General features: G+C 42.2%; 1 protein-coding gene across 2 annotated transcripts in view; it reads right to left on the bottom strand.

The window, feature by feature from the left end:
- Positions 1-13,046: 13,046 nt before the first annotated feature.
- SYNCRIP (synaptotagmin binding cytoplasmic RNA interacting protein) overlaps positions 13,047-15,162 on the bottom strand; it is a 21,661-nt gene continuing 19,545 nt past the window's right edge. For both annotated transcript variants that reach the window (XM_026038396.1, XM_026038397.1), the window contains exon 11: positions 13,047-15,162. This exon is cut by the window's right edge. The gene's annotated coding sequence lies outside the window, so the exon portion shown is untranslated.

The raw sequence follows: 15,162 nt of genomic DNA, 5'->3' as shown, positions 1-15,162 counted from the left end.
TGCCGCCTGGACAGCCCTGTGCTCCCTGCCCGTGCCCTGCGCCCCGCGCCGGAGCCGGGCGGGCAGCGCGGCGGCCCCGGCCCGCCGCGGGGAGAGGGGAGCGGGACGGAGCGGAGCTTTACCCGAACTTGTGGGGTGGAGAGGATAGAAAATTAAAAAATAAAAGATAATAATGCTAATAAAGGCAAAGGCGGCTGTGGCGTTCGGGGCAGGACTTGTCTGTGCGGGCAGATGGTGCCTGGGCGGCGCACGCAGCCTGGTGGCAGTTGAGCCCCGCCGGGTCGCGTCCTGCGCTGGGCCCCCTAAACAGAAGCGCGGCCGCTCGCGCGAGGGCATCGCGGCCAGAGGGGCCCTGGCACCCCACGGAGAGGGGCCTGCGACTGTGGGGAGCCACGATGGGCACGGGGCCATCAGCAGCACCCTGCGCACCCCACATCTCGCCCACCACGGGCAAGGAACACAGAGCATGGAGGAAAGAGCCGCCTTTGTGTTCCCAGGCTCACAGACTGACTTAAGACCCATTCAAAATGCGTTTACATACAGACTGTAGTTCAGTGCCAGGGATATAATAATGTAAAGCCAAGTTCACTTTAATGAAAAGGCCTTTAGGTGTCACAGGAGTCACGAGCTTTCCAATGGCTTGAAAGCTCCCAGCAGGGCTTGGGTTGGAGGCTCCTGGTGATGTTAATAGGACACAGTGGTTGTGGGAAGATCAGTACAAATAAAAGCTCTCACTGAGCCTGGCCTGGGAAATACTATTTGGATATAGGAACTTCTGAGTTACAAATGCGAAAGAAACCTGCTCGACTAGAAGTGTTCAAGTTGTCCCAAGTTGGCGTTGCTTTTTGCATTCATTTCCACTAGCCCCACACAGGCAAACTCAGGCAAAGGATACGCAAACGCTCCCACACCAAAGATTCAGAAAACTAAAGCCAAAAGCGGCGCTCAGCCAAACGCTCCCCTCATGTTTGCTGCAAAATGCAGCAATTGCCGGGCCCCGGGGCAGGTGAAATGCCCTGGTTTGGCTGCAGTACCTTGACCTTTCCCAGGGAGCCGGGCAAAAGCCCGCAGCCGGATTGAGTTTCCCGAAGAGTCTCTGCACAGGGCTGGTTCATGGCATTGCTTCTGTCTTCTATTTCAAAAATAAGGTGCACATAAAAGTGCAAATTTCTGTGCAGCCTTTATCTAGAGGAAATTCATTTTCCACAGATAACACTCTATTTAACTACCTTGTTACTTTATCTGCAACTTGTGATGTTTAGTCATTTATTTTGCTATAATTTAATAAGGAACAGCTTTTTAAAAAAAAAAAAAAAAAAAAAAAAAACTAATTCCTAATATACTTCATCACAGCATCATGAAGCTGTCAAAACATCACGGGACGTTACTTGCAGTGAACCAGTAGCAGGCTGGAATATAAGTCAAACTTGTGTTTCCATTTGTGCCCTGAGTAAAGGACGTAGGGCAATGTTGCCTTAAATTGCATCTTTACCTTAAAAAGTTGACAGTCGCTTTTGGGGCTAATTGTGCCTTATCGTCTGCAAAGCTGTGTGATTTCCCTAAGTTTACAAAATCAGTCCTATAGCAGTAAGTGTGAACTTATAAAGGGGGTGGGGATGAGTGTCTCGGTGTAGAAAGATCATACATTTCATTATACAACTGCAATCTTTCAGCTTTGTAAAACTAAACCCAGCTTTAACACCTCCTCACCACCCCTAAATTGCAATTATATAGAGCCATAAGCTGCCTCAGCAGGTCTGTGTGCTTTGCTTCTACGAGATTTTTTGGTTAGTCTGCTTACATAATTTATATATCTGCAGGCCAGACACAAGACCAACCTGCCTTGTCCCATCCCTCTCTGCCACAGGGACAGCAGAGTGGGCACTGCAGATCCCCCCTGCTCTGATCCCCCCTTCTAGGACTGCTCAGGTGGTTCCGGGAGGCTCAGAGACAGCTGAGGTTTGTTTTCCAACAACAAGAAGGAAAGTGGGATATTGACAAGACTGTCAAAAACTGCAGTGAACTTTATGTGAGAAAGGAGAGCTTTAACCATTCCTCATATTCATACCCAATCACATTCAGATCCCTTTAACTACAAACATTTAGCAATATTTTTCCTTTAATTGCTTAGCAGATAGCTCAAAAAAAACCCACTCTGAATTTGGTGATTCAGATCTTACAAAAATTAAGTATTAATGGATACCTTAGATTTAAAGGTCTAAAGTTGCTGACTGGCACCTGGCAGAATCAAGATCTGGAGGGAGAAAAGGGCCAGGAGACTCTTCTGGTAAGGAAATTCAGGTGAAAACTGACAGCAAACGAGAGCCTATCCAAGGGGTCAGGTTAATGTTCCCCCCTGGACTGATGCTGGGGAAAGGAGAAGGCGCTGAGGAAATGCTGAGCAGGCTGTTATTTTCACCAAGACCAGCACAGCCCATTAGGATAAACTTGCATCAGAGAGAAGAAAGAAAATTGCACTGTGTTCGGAGCAGCTCTTCCTTGAGAAACCCTGGCTCCTAAAGAAAGCAAAAAGGCTCATAGCAATACTAGTGTATGCCAGACTTTCTCCAACGATTACATGAAAAGGATGGTTCTGGACACTTTTTTAAATACACTAAACTATGAGAATTGAGATACTAGAAATGGAGATAAGTAGCTTTTAGAGCATGAAATTGTAAGGGCACAGAGGGGAGAGCTGCAGAATGTGTAAAGAAAAAGTTTATAGACTATGGGGAATAGAGAGGCCTGCAAAATAAGAATTTAAAAGAGAAATTAAGGAAGATGTATAAAATAAAATGAGATACTTAACTGATACAAGAGACATTCTCTCCAGTTTGTTGTTTGGGGATATCCTGAGAATGAAATGAGGTATTTTTTTCTGAATTGCAGGTTGCTTTTTGAAGAACTATGAGCATTGTATGTCCATAAAATCATGCAGAAAGGGCTTACACTGCCTAATTACACTGTGCGAGTGGGGTGGTTCTTGGAGCATCCATGTGTCTGTTTCACTTAACATCTGTCATTAAAAAGACAGTGAAAAGTTGTTCCTTGGGCAGCACCCACTCACTACTGCTTATGATTTTAATCAGACTGCTTGTCCACTTCTGCTGTCTTTTCCCAAGTGGAGATTCCAGCTCCAGTTAATTGTTCTCTCCATAGGAGTAACTTTCATACCTTTGTCCGTCTTTTCTTTCCCTCCCCTCTTCATCCTTTTCCAGCTCCTCTATATCCTGTTCTGCAGTGATGATGCAGGGAGGTGCTGCAGCAAAGGGAACAAAACTGTTCAACAAGATCGCACACAAAGTGCTATTTATTTGCTTTAGTAGCACTGGTGACTCCTCAAGTTGTTCCTTGAATTGATTTTTGGCCCAAGTGAACAAAGGATCCCCCTGAAGTGTTCAGATAGCCAAGAAGTCCTCACGAATATGTGGCATTTGTCAAAAGCAGGAGGAAAAAAGCACAAGTACAGCTCTCAGTTGCCCTCGTAAGGCAGCTTACATAGCAGAGCAGAAAGCCTTCTGCTAACACTGCAGTATCTGCTCATATAAATGCAGTCGTGGTGTGGTGTGTGTTCCCCACAGGGGCCCACTACCCACTGCTTGCGGTTCTGCAGGTCCAACACCAAGTGCCTGGCACCTTTCGCCAGGTTGGGGTTTCACAGGGAGACTTCTAGCTTGAGCCATCAGTTTCTCAGACAACAGGAAGCTCTTAGAACAGTGTAGGGCAGAAATAAAGCATCATTAATTACCATCCTCAGAAAATTACTTGATTACATGTCACTTAAGTCTTTCATTAGCCACTTTACAGAAATTTGTTACAGAACCAGCTGTGTAAGATACTGTTTTAATTACTTTTTGTTTGCGGAAAATGTAGGGTGGGAATCTGACATTTTTTTTCCTGGATTTAAATGATAGAGGAGGGGAAAAAATCAGAACAGTTAAAGACCAAAAAATAAAAATAAAAAAAAAAAGGAACATAAATGTTAAGTTTTTCTGGCAAGAATATGGAATACCTGAAAAGAGCAAAACAGTTCTGGTTTATGGTCACAGACAGAAGGATGCTGTGAGTGCCTGAACAGATTCCTCATGAGGTTGAATTTTGAAGCTTTTTGAAAACAACGCTTTGTAGGACATGAGCAACTTACTGGTGTTACTTAGTTTGTGGGGTGACTTCAGAACACATCTCATGGTTAAACTCCATAGTAAGAGGAATATGGCAGCTTTAATCGGAGAATTTAAGAAGCGGGGCTCCGTACCAAGCTCTGCAAGGCCAAGGGTTTTTCTTACAGCTCACAGTTGATCAGTGTCATCTATTCTCTCCCAGACAATTGCTACGTAAGTTCCTAAGTCCAGACAAAATCATTTTTCTTGGAATGCTGGAATAATAAACAAAAAAGTGGTACTGTGCCTTATTACATGTACAACTTCACCTATTTGAGTAGCCAGCATTCTAGCTGGGGAAGACACTATAGCTACACAAAAGGCATTATAGCTGGAGCTATTAGAATCTGAGATTGTATGAGGGATTATTATTAACAGTATTACTCTGAAGCAAATCAGAAATTGATTTAGAAAATATAAGTAATAATTTCTCCACTGAGGGTTATCATCCAGTTTGGATAGGGTGATGTGAAGGTTGGAGTGCCGCCCCACTGCCCTCTTGGGCTGGGTTGTCTGCATCCAAGCCTGTGCATTTAGGGATGCTCAGTGGTGGACACCAGTGCCCAGCTCTCCTCCCCGCTCTTCATCTTCCCTTTCATCTCTTCATGAGACGAGGAGCATCAGTCAAGGTCACTCTACATTAACATCTCCCTTCTCCATCCCCGAAGCCCCACGGCAATAGTTAAAAGCCAGCACAGAGAAAGGAACAAAACAGAAGCCAAGGATCATACAGAGAAGCTGCTCTGGCAGCAGAGGAAGAACCTATTGGCACATTTAGTCCAAGCTGTCTTAGTTCCAAATTGCTCACCTGAGTCTCACCAAGATTTCAGCACCTGCACCAGTCTCCACTGGATCCTCACTCCCCTGGCCTTCCAGGCAGGAACATTCCCACCTCCCGCCGAGGCGTCAGAGATGCTGCTCATCAAGCGCCACGCGCTGCCTGCTGAGAGAGCCACCTCTCTGCTGAAACCCCTCCGTGAAAACAACCCTCCGTGTCTTGTTCATCAGCACTCAGGGTGCATGAAACTTAATTTCTTAGGTATTATCCTGCCAAAATGAAGTTTGGCAAATGCATTCCAGATCAAGTCACCGTCATCCAATTCCTGCATTACGTGATTCCAACCAGCCTTCCTTTTTCAACCTTCTCCCACCTTTGCACCTGACAATGGTTTTTGCACTTAGTAGCTTTATAACAAAAGTCACTTTTATTTCAGTAAGTGTATTTCCTGGTATGAGAATAATCAATAAATTCTATCATAAACCTGAGGAAACCAAACATCTTTCTTCAGACAATAAATAGCAACCTTCATAGTGCTAGTAATGACATCAGTTCCTAGCTCTTCAGCTGCCTTCTGAATGTCTTTTTTTCCCCAAGCATTAAGTGATCTTTACCTCCATTTCTGACATGTGAAGACCACCTTCAGTGCAAAATACACCCTACCCAGGCTGCCTGCCCACCAAGTGTCAGCGTAATCCTGAGAAAGGATGACCAGCAACTTCTGTCTTTCGGGATGCTGGGCTCGTATTAGACACTTCTCTAGGGGAAAAAAAAAAAGCAACTACTAGTCTGAGTTTCAGCACAAACACAGCAAAATCCTATCTGATCCTTTTGCATGTATGAGCTCTTTGGGACTATCCTGAACTGGCAATGCGCAAGAGCCCATCCTCTGCAGACCCAGTCCTGCCAGTTCCCGCTGCCAAGAGGCTCCCGAGTTCACTCGGCCCAAGAGGGACACCCAGCTATTCTCTCCTTGGGTTCCCTGGATTAAAAGACATTCCAATCAAGCCTTCATAGCTGCGAATACTGCATTCCCTCAGTCAGGAGATGCTGTCAGGATCCATGACAGTCTTCCCAGTACTTTTTGTCTCATTGCCCTGCTTTTCCCTACCTATTAAAGGATAAAAAGGGGAACGAGTGGCGAATGTGTTTTGTAGCAAATGAGATGAAAGAATTCCCTGCATGCGTTGAAAAGCATTCAGCATTTAGAGCCTAATGTATTAGATATTCAAGACTGTCTCTTGCTTCCCTGGAGCTCAAGGTATTAGACCGTATCACTTCCAAATAGCAAATTTACAAATTTGAGCTGTAGAATTTCACTCATCACCCAGAACAGAACATTTGAAATAGCAGCACAAAGCAGAATGATAATTTTCGAAGCTAGTTTTCTACTTCATTGTATTTGAAATTATCTCCCTATCAAGGATACTTTAGTTAAAAGATTTCCTCAGTTCTCTTGGATGCATTTCTACTTTCTTCTGAACTTTCCACTAAGATAAAGTGGTCCTGATTACGGCAGACAGGACAGAAATTTCTTACCTTTTAACACGAAATCCAAGGATCCTGTCTCTGCTCTTGACTTGGACGGGGCAGATCCATCATCTGAGAGCTCCTTTCACATCAGACTGTGGCTGCTAGATAGTGCCCGAGTTTTATATACATAAAATGTCTACCTGCTGTAAGCAGGAAAAGGACAGAGAAATTAACAGCAGAAAAGCTTCCACCATGCTGTAACTTGGGTAAATGACGTTGCTCCACTTTCTGGGCTGCTGAGGAAGTTGTTCCTTTGGCTATTTTGCCTGTAACCCCAACACATCTGCATCTTTTCCCAGAAGTTCAGCTAAGGTGCACATGATGATCTTCTTGTGCCCTCACGTAGATGATTTGGTGATTTCATTCCAACTGTTCTGTTGTCTTTGATTCTTTTTTTTTTTTTTCCAGAAGGCAAAGATAACGTTTTCCATCAAGCTTTCCCAAGTATGAAATACTTGAGATTCTATTCAGGTCAACTTTTAAAATACAATGTATTCTCTCAGTATTCCTCTAAGGGGAAATCTTCCTGGTTGCCATCACCCCTTGAACAAAAATCCAACAAACAAAAAGACCCCAAGGCATTTACAAGGAAATATATCTCCCCTTTTTCTCACCCACCCTCCAGGCCCTTCTGTCCTTCTTCAAGATATCCAAACACAAGTCTGTGTACTTCTTAAACCATTTTGAAGTAAGATCTTTTTTTTAAGTCATTAAGTATATTTTTACTTTAATAGGGTAATCTAGGATCTCTCTACATCCATTTTAATGTATGGCTCAGTGGTAGGGGCCCAGGCTCCAGCCATCTCAGAGATGAGCTCAGTGGGTAGTCAGTTGTGTCAAGACCTGGTCTGGATTTACCAACTGAGACCCATTACAGGCCACACTCACCCAGGAGTGCAGCAACAACACAAATGTCCCAATGCCCCAGCCTGCAATTTCATTTTTTTTTTTCTCCTCTCTTTTATGTATTTCACCATTGTAGATATATAAATACTATGATATTGATTATCCAATACTGACAGATCCGAGAACTCTGGAATTCTTCTTTCCGGTTAGCCAAGATGGCCTGTTTTACTTAGATTTTGGCCTGAAGCACTGTCCAAAAGTAAACAAACCCCACACTGGTGAAAAAGATAAAAAATAAAAATATAAAGTGTTACCTGACAGTAACTGCCACCCTCTTCAGACACATTCAACCTTGTCCTGTATCTAAGAATTCAGGACACAGAGCACACGCTACCCATTTAAGCCACAAGCCCTTGGAAAGTGACACATAAATTTCAGCCTTCTCCCTAAAGCCCTTTCAGAGATGGGTTTTCATTCTGGTTCCTCCCTTTCCCCACACACAAACTCGTAATGGACTTGGGAATGCTGAGACACGCTGCGCTAAGGGCAGCTCACGTTTCTTCACAGAACCAAAGAATGACCACACAAACCTCTGAAATCTTGCTGGCCTCTTAACTTTGCCAGCCGTCTTTATCTTAAAACACATTTGCTACATTCATGGTTGCTCCCATCTCAGCCTGCACACAGATTTTGTGCAGCAGGGATATCTGAAGTTTGCATCTTCCTGCTAGGATGCGCTACTTCTCCAGTACAAGGACTACCAGACCCCCCTACTTTACTTACTGACAAATCTCTATGTGGATACATTAGAGCACTTAATAAACAGGCTGATTCACAAGAATTCAGAAATCTAACAGATGCTTAAAACACTTGATTTTTTCTTAGTACAGTACAAAGCAGGAGCTGACCATCATCCACTTGGATCAGTTACTTCTCTAGCTTTTCTTTACTAACTCCCCATTGAAATTACTGAAGCCTCAAACATCCTTCAGTGCCAGATCAACCGGTTTCACACAAAAGCCATCACTGAAAGTGGGCTGAGCTAAAACAAAACTCTACACTTTCTGTAAGAGATGACCACCTAAATCATTCAGAAAGCAAATAAAAAACCCACCAAAAACCAAACCAAGTAATTATGGGTTTCACACTCGTATGCCACTAAAAAGAATGCAAGGTATCATTTATTATGTGATTCCCACACAGATTACTTGTATGCAAAAAGAAGTTGCAAACCACACACACACACACACACAAATAGAAAAGAAGACATTAAAAAAAAAGTCAAATGGATTTAAAGCCTTCCAGATTCTTCCAACTTTACCCTGAGATCTATCTCACTGGAGCTAACCCAGTACTGAAACTGGTTTTCAAGTTTTCTCAGAGATTTTGTGCTAACCTTGTGAGAACTTAATGGAGCAAAGCCATGCAGATCTCTCAATTACATTAAGTCTTGTACTCCCTTTCAAGCTTAAAGCAACCTCAGGCTTGTGATACCTCTGGTATTTTCTGAGACAAGCTGTGCCAGTTCACCCTCACATTCAAGTCTAGTCTTCTGTTAGCATAAAATCTACAACGTATTTTTTCACTTGCAAAGTTTGCAAAATTGGAAGGAACGTACACACTGTGGTTTTCTTCAGAGCAGCTTTTAAGTGTAACACTTAAAAGCAAGTAAAAACCACCTACACTTTCACAAAAAATTGTTCATCTGAATAAAGCCCTCTAGTGACACTACCCTTTAAGTAACGTCTCAACCACACTCATTAATGGAAATACTAATCACAAACACAAGCTTCTTGTGAAAATTGCTGCTGTCTTCTGCTAAATATCAATTTAAATATATATACAGAATATGAGAATTCTGATAATGGTGGATGCAGAAGCAGACTAGCCCCTTAGAGAGGCCAGAGGCGTAACGTTTCCTTGCACTACTTATTGAACACCTTGGGCCAGGAAAAGCCCTTTAGTAGCTACCCAAATGCAGTACTACTAAGGCTTGAAGTCACCTTCCAACTGTGATGCCTCTACATTTTGATAAGAGGAATTTATTTTAGCTCCCCAAAGGGAGCTAAAAGGTGTAAAGGTGTTTTATAGCATTTGGCTTCACTGAGAGCAACGGACAAGCTTGTAACCATAAAACAGGTTAAAATGACACTTAAAAAATAATACAACTGCTAATGCACTGACAGGCTATCTGTGAAACAGCCTTTGCCGAATTGCTTTAGGTGAAGCTAAAGCAGAAAGAGTACCCAATGATCACCCAAGTCCTGCCTCTCTCAGTGACTGTTTTAATCCCTTTAACTGCTCTGACTGCTCATCTGTCAGCAAAATAAAATAAAAATATCAACTAAGTCTCTATGGAGCATTTTTAAAAATTTTAAGTACTAACCACTATGGTTTTATGCTTAATTCACTTCACATTGAAGCAGACACGAAGCTGAAGTTTGAAAAACCTACCACCTCCCCGATTTTTCTCATGGCTGCAGATGAAGAGTCAATTAAACACGATACTTGATATGGATTTTACGCACTGGACGTCATTTACGTGCTAGAAAGTCTATTTTTACTTACAATTATCTTCAATTATCTTCAAATGGCATAGGCAATTCTATTGGCTATGAAGTAAAATGAAGATCGTACTTCAGGACTTTCTTAATGCAAGGAATCTATGGAGCAGGGTTTAAGGGTGGATCTTCTACATGCTAGGGATCAGAACTAGAAAAATTAGAATGAGAAAAAAAGTTGTAAAATAATGACTTGAAGGCTGCTTTAGTTGGGACAAAACAAATGAAGCCAAGTATTTTGGTTCATAAATAAAGGAGGAGGGCATAGTAGATGACACATTAACCAGTACTGAATATCAAACTTAAGGCATATAATAGCAGTCTGATGAACATGCAAGGAAGCTGATACAACCCCCACATTAAATTACTTTGACACTGCAGGTAATTGGTGATCCCGTAACAGGATTCTGTCTCCCTTTTCTTATGGACAGGAATATTTGTGGGTAACAATAAGTCACATTAAGTCTATAACTAGAAGTAATTCTGATTTCTGATGCCGTTCATTTTACATGAATGACTATCAGAAAGCGAGTATTGGCTTTGGAGCGGAGAGCAATGTTATGAGCTCACAGGAATGGAAGAATCCTCGGAAGCACAATATAGCAGATGACAGAACAATTTGGCTCTTCAACTACTTACCTACCTACCATTACCTACAGTTCCTATACTCTCATCAGAGATGTTATTTCATCTTTTTGCTGTTGTTTGTTTTTGTAGGCTTTTGCCACGTACCTGGAAGACTGCAAGTCTGATATTCTAAGGAAGCTTTCACAAGGATGGCTTCGAATGGTGAATGCAACCAGATGTTCCCAGATGAATCAGGCCATGCCGAGGTGGCCGTTCCAAGGTAAGTTTGCAGAAAAGTCTGCTAGCCGTCTCTTGATTAAGGTTAAATGAAAGGAATCATTATGTGAGACCATCAATCCCCTCCAGCTTCCAGCTAACAAGCGAGCCCTCATGATATTGGTTCAGTCTACAGTAACAACAAAGGTAAACTGGCAAATAAAAGACTCCTTTATCCCGGGGAATTTGCAAGGAAGGTGTAATTGAACACTTAAACAGCTTTGATCAGACAACTGTGTGAAAATCAGACTCCCAGAAAACAGTTTAACATCAGAGCTTCTATGGAGCTTTACATTTGTATCATTTACCCTGCCACCAGGTGACAATAACTTATCCTTCTCCCCGTGCTGCCCACACTAAAGATGAAGAATTCCCAGCTGGATGTCCTGGCCCTGCCACGTGTCCCGTTCTCCCGGCAAACGGCCTCATAGCGCGGCACAAACAGGCACCCCCTGTGCCCACCGGCCCAACCAGCTCGTCCCTCCCGGCAAGGGGGCGCGGCGGCGGCATCGGCGACGACTCCGCGGGACACCCGGACACGGCAGCCGAGCGGAGCTGCCGCCGGCGCCCTCCGCCGCGAGGGAATAACACTCGCGTTTTCATGTAATCTATCAACTCCCGCACGTGCCACTTAAACAACGTTAACATGAAAACGTTTATGCCCTGGTACAAAAGCCTCCCCTCACTGACTCACAGAAGCACCAGCAGAGCGGTCAGGCTGAACATACAAAGCCTCTCCAAGAATTATCAAAGACACAAAGGGAAAGCAGCTGCAGCCAAAAACAACACTTCTATCCTGAAATATAAACTTCGGAAAACTACCTTGAGAGGAAGCTAAGCTTACTTTAGATTTTATCATACTCCCTCCCCTGCCAGGAACAACTGCTCCTTATTTTAGATTTTAGGATGATACTTAGATTAAGAAACGTATGACAGAGAAATTCACAAGTTCTTTATATACTCAAAAGTTGTTCCTAGTATCACAGAATCACAAAATAGTTGAGGTTGGAAGGGACCTCTAGAGATCATCCAGTCCAACCCCCTGCTCCAGCAGGGACACCCAGAGCACGGGGCACAGGGCGGCATCCAGGCGGGTTGGGAAGATCTCCAGAGAAGGAGACTCCACAGCCTCCCTGGGCAGCCTGTGCCAGGGCTCTGGCACCCTCACAGGGAAGTAGTCCTTCCTCATAAAACATACCTGCATACACTGTACCTGTCCTTCCTCCAAACGCCAAAACCAAAGACTTAAAATTTGGGGTGATAACAATATCCCTCCTTTGAGAGAGATAGAGAGGGAGAGAAAAAAAAAAAAAAAAAGAGAAAAATCACAGTTGTGTGTCCTACCCGAAATCCCATTCAACAACAAAAAAAGCATGTTAAAACAAAAGTATAATTTAAAAAGCCATGTATCGGCGTGTTTATAACCCAGAAGCGTTAAGCAGCAGCACCCGGTGCCCCTTTGGTCTCAATTTCAACCCGGCTTCCAGCTCGGGGTCGCGCCACAGAGCGGCGGGCGCGAGGGGCCGCTGCGGCCCGGGCGGCCTCCCCGCCCAGCGGCGCCGCGCTCGCCGCTCCCGGCTCGCCCGGGCGCTCCCCGGCCGCGCCGCTGGCAGGCACGTCAAGGCGGCCACAACCCAGCGCGCCGCGGCTCACCTTGCACACACGCACTTGCCCCTTCTCGTCAACAGCTCCACACGCTTAACACTGAAGGGCTTTTCGTTACAAAACCAAATGTAAAGCTTCAAAAGTAACTTTTTTGTGATTTTTTTTTGATTCCCCCCCCCCGCAACATTAATCACCACATGCAATTTTGCTTTCTGATCGTTTTGCTAAAAAACTGCACCAATATCAGAACAGTGCAAATCATATTTAATTTTAAAAGTTATAATGGCTTGAGTTCATAATTAGAGGGAACACTGTCAAGATCTTGATATTTTGCTCACTCACCATTGCTTGCAACCCATTAAAAACAGTTTCCTGACAATTTTTTACATTTTTTTTCCTATAGTCCCCCATGCTTTTTTGTTCTCCTTAAACCAGAGTTGAAATTAAGGATATTATCCACAATTTCAACACATGTAGTGCTTTAATATCAATGTTTTTATGCACTTGCGGCAACTGCTGTAATTCCATAAATACATTCCCCCTCCCTCCTCACCCCTCAATTTCCAGGCTAAGAACTGGTCTCTAGCGCTTGTGAGCCCACAAACATTTTCTTTCTTTTTTTTTTTTTTTTTAATATTTTAATCTTTCAGCAATGGAGAGGTTTCAAGAACACAAAATCTGAGGACTTCCCCTCTCCTCCGGCCCCCAGTTATTTCATTATTTTTTTTTCCTTTTATAACGGGTTCAAAATCGGTTTACACACCTTGACAGTGTTCCTTATAAAACCATATGACAGTAAAAGTGCCAGTAGGCATGGCAACCTCTTGGAAGGGAGCATTTCAACTCCTTGGCACTGGGAATGCCAGCACCAAGGATTACATTTAAATTCAGAATTATACTTAAGGCTACAATTAGCAAACCCACTTTCCATAAGCCTAATAATCCTATCACTATATTTTAAAATTCAGAAGCTAATGCAACTGTATATTTTTTCTGCTCAAATTTCAGGAAAAAAAAAAAAGTACTTTTCTTTAGCAAGGGCAGTATATGATACTGTGGTAGCAAATATCTCTTAAGCATCGACTAGTCATTTCACCATCATTCACTTACTTTGTCTAAAGTTCAAAACTGGCAAGGCACATTTACATATTCCAATGAATACTTGACAATTTTAAATTACACTTCATGTCCCAGCTATCCCAGTAATTGACATACAACATACTAAAATGGTTTATTAAGATAACAAAAAAAAAAATCATTAATGTGAAACATACAGGCTATTGGCAACCACTAGTCTAAAAATTATGTAAATACAAGTAAACATACTGAAATGTGTGCGATTCTAAGTTTTTAACCAGAAGATCTCTGTACTAACACACATTTATATTAATGACACATAAAAAAAATAAAAACTTTATTACAAAAATAAGTTACACTCGCCTCCAGCTTACAGTATAAAACAATTTTATTTGCAGGAATGCAAAATGATTGTTTGCCATGAGCATTTTCAACATATGACATGTCTAATTTTGTTAAAATTTGCATTTACTGGGGGAACTGGTGTGTATAAAACCTTAATTAGGCATAAGCTTCAATTTTCATTGTGGTGCCTATGGGTATGTAGTATAACTGCAGTATCCCTTTGGGGAGGGGGTTAAGGGAAGCTCTTTATGCCAAGTCCAAAGCAAATCACAATTTTATCTTTCACCTATACGAAGCTGGACTTGGCAAGGGGTGGTTTTTGTTTGTTTTTATGTTTTTTTGTGTATTTTTCTCTTTTTTTTTGAGGGTGGTTCAATAGAGGATGCTTCACCACTGAACACTCACTGTCATCAAGGTGCTTTAGAAAATTAAAAACATAGCACAAATGATTGTACTCTACTCTACTCTACAGGTTATCATGATCTGCGTAAGAGAAATGGAAAGCTGATCAACATGTTTTTACAGTGACCAGCAATAAGAAATGCACTAATGAAAACATACCTTTACCTAAAAAGCTAAACTACAGCCATATACTATTCTATGATTTATGAAAAACTTCAAAATATCCAAATGTCAGGCTTCACTGTACAGTTGTCAGTTTTAGTCTGACCTTTTATAAAGGGACACTGCAGTATTTAGTACAAGTTGCTGATGCACTTTTTTTGAACATCTGATGTCTTACAAAAGTAACATCTTGCTAAACTATTATACATCCAAATAACTACAATATCTGAAGAAGCAAGGCTGCTTTTTCAGCCACAAAATACGACAAAAGCAAGGCCTGTTATGATGGTCATGAGGAAGTCTTATTACAAAGCCTCTGGAACTAAAGGCAACTAAGAATGTTACATTTGGTATATTATAATCTTACCCTCATATCATATTAAACAAGCCTTGCTTTTATCTACAAAGATTTTCTATGTACAGTACAGACAGGGTATAGTTCAATCCTCTGCTACTGAGGTAGTTAACCAACCCTTTAAAAAAGGTTCTGAAAAGAACCACTATCTGGAATGCCTGACTAACCAGCTCTGATGATTACACCTGAAACTGCTGTATCTGAACACAATTCATAAGTGATTACTATATAGACAATCATGATTAACCTTCATGAGCAGAAATTAAGTTTAAGGATACCAATGATGGCATTCATCCATACCACTGCAATAAAAATTTAAATGCAAGAATTTTTTTTGAATACCACTTTTGGAATCCTTAACTAAGAAAACTTAGGGGGAAAAATCTACTTAAAGCAGATTTTTTAAAGAACAACTTTATTCTTTATTAAGATAACCATGCTAGAAGTTAAGGATTTTGTTGAACACATCGGGGAAATAGAGTAGCTTTAGTTTAA

Source organism: Nothoprocta perdicaria, unplaced genomic scaffold (genome assembly GCF_003342845.1).
Source record: "Nothoprocta perdicaria isolate Ctin4 unplaced genomic scaffold, notPer1 scaffold_21, whole genome shotgun sequence".
Lineage (NCBI taxonomy): Eukaryota > Metazoa > Chordata > Aves > Tinamiformes > Tinamidae > Nothoprocta > Nothoprocta perdicaria.
Note: the sequence above shows the minus strand (reverse complement) of the source record. Positions and strands in the feature narration are given on the sequence as shown.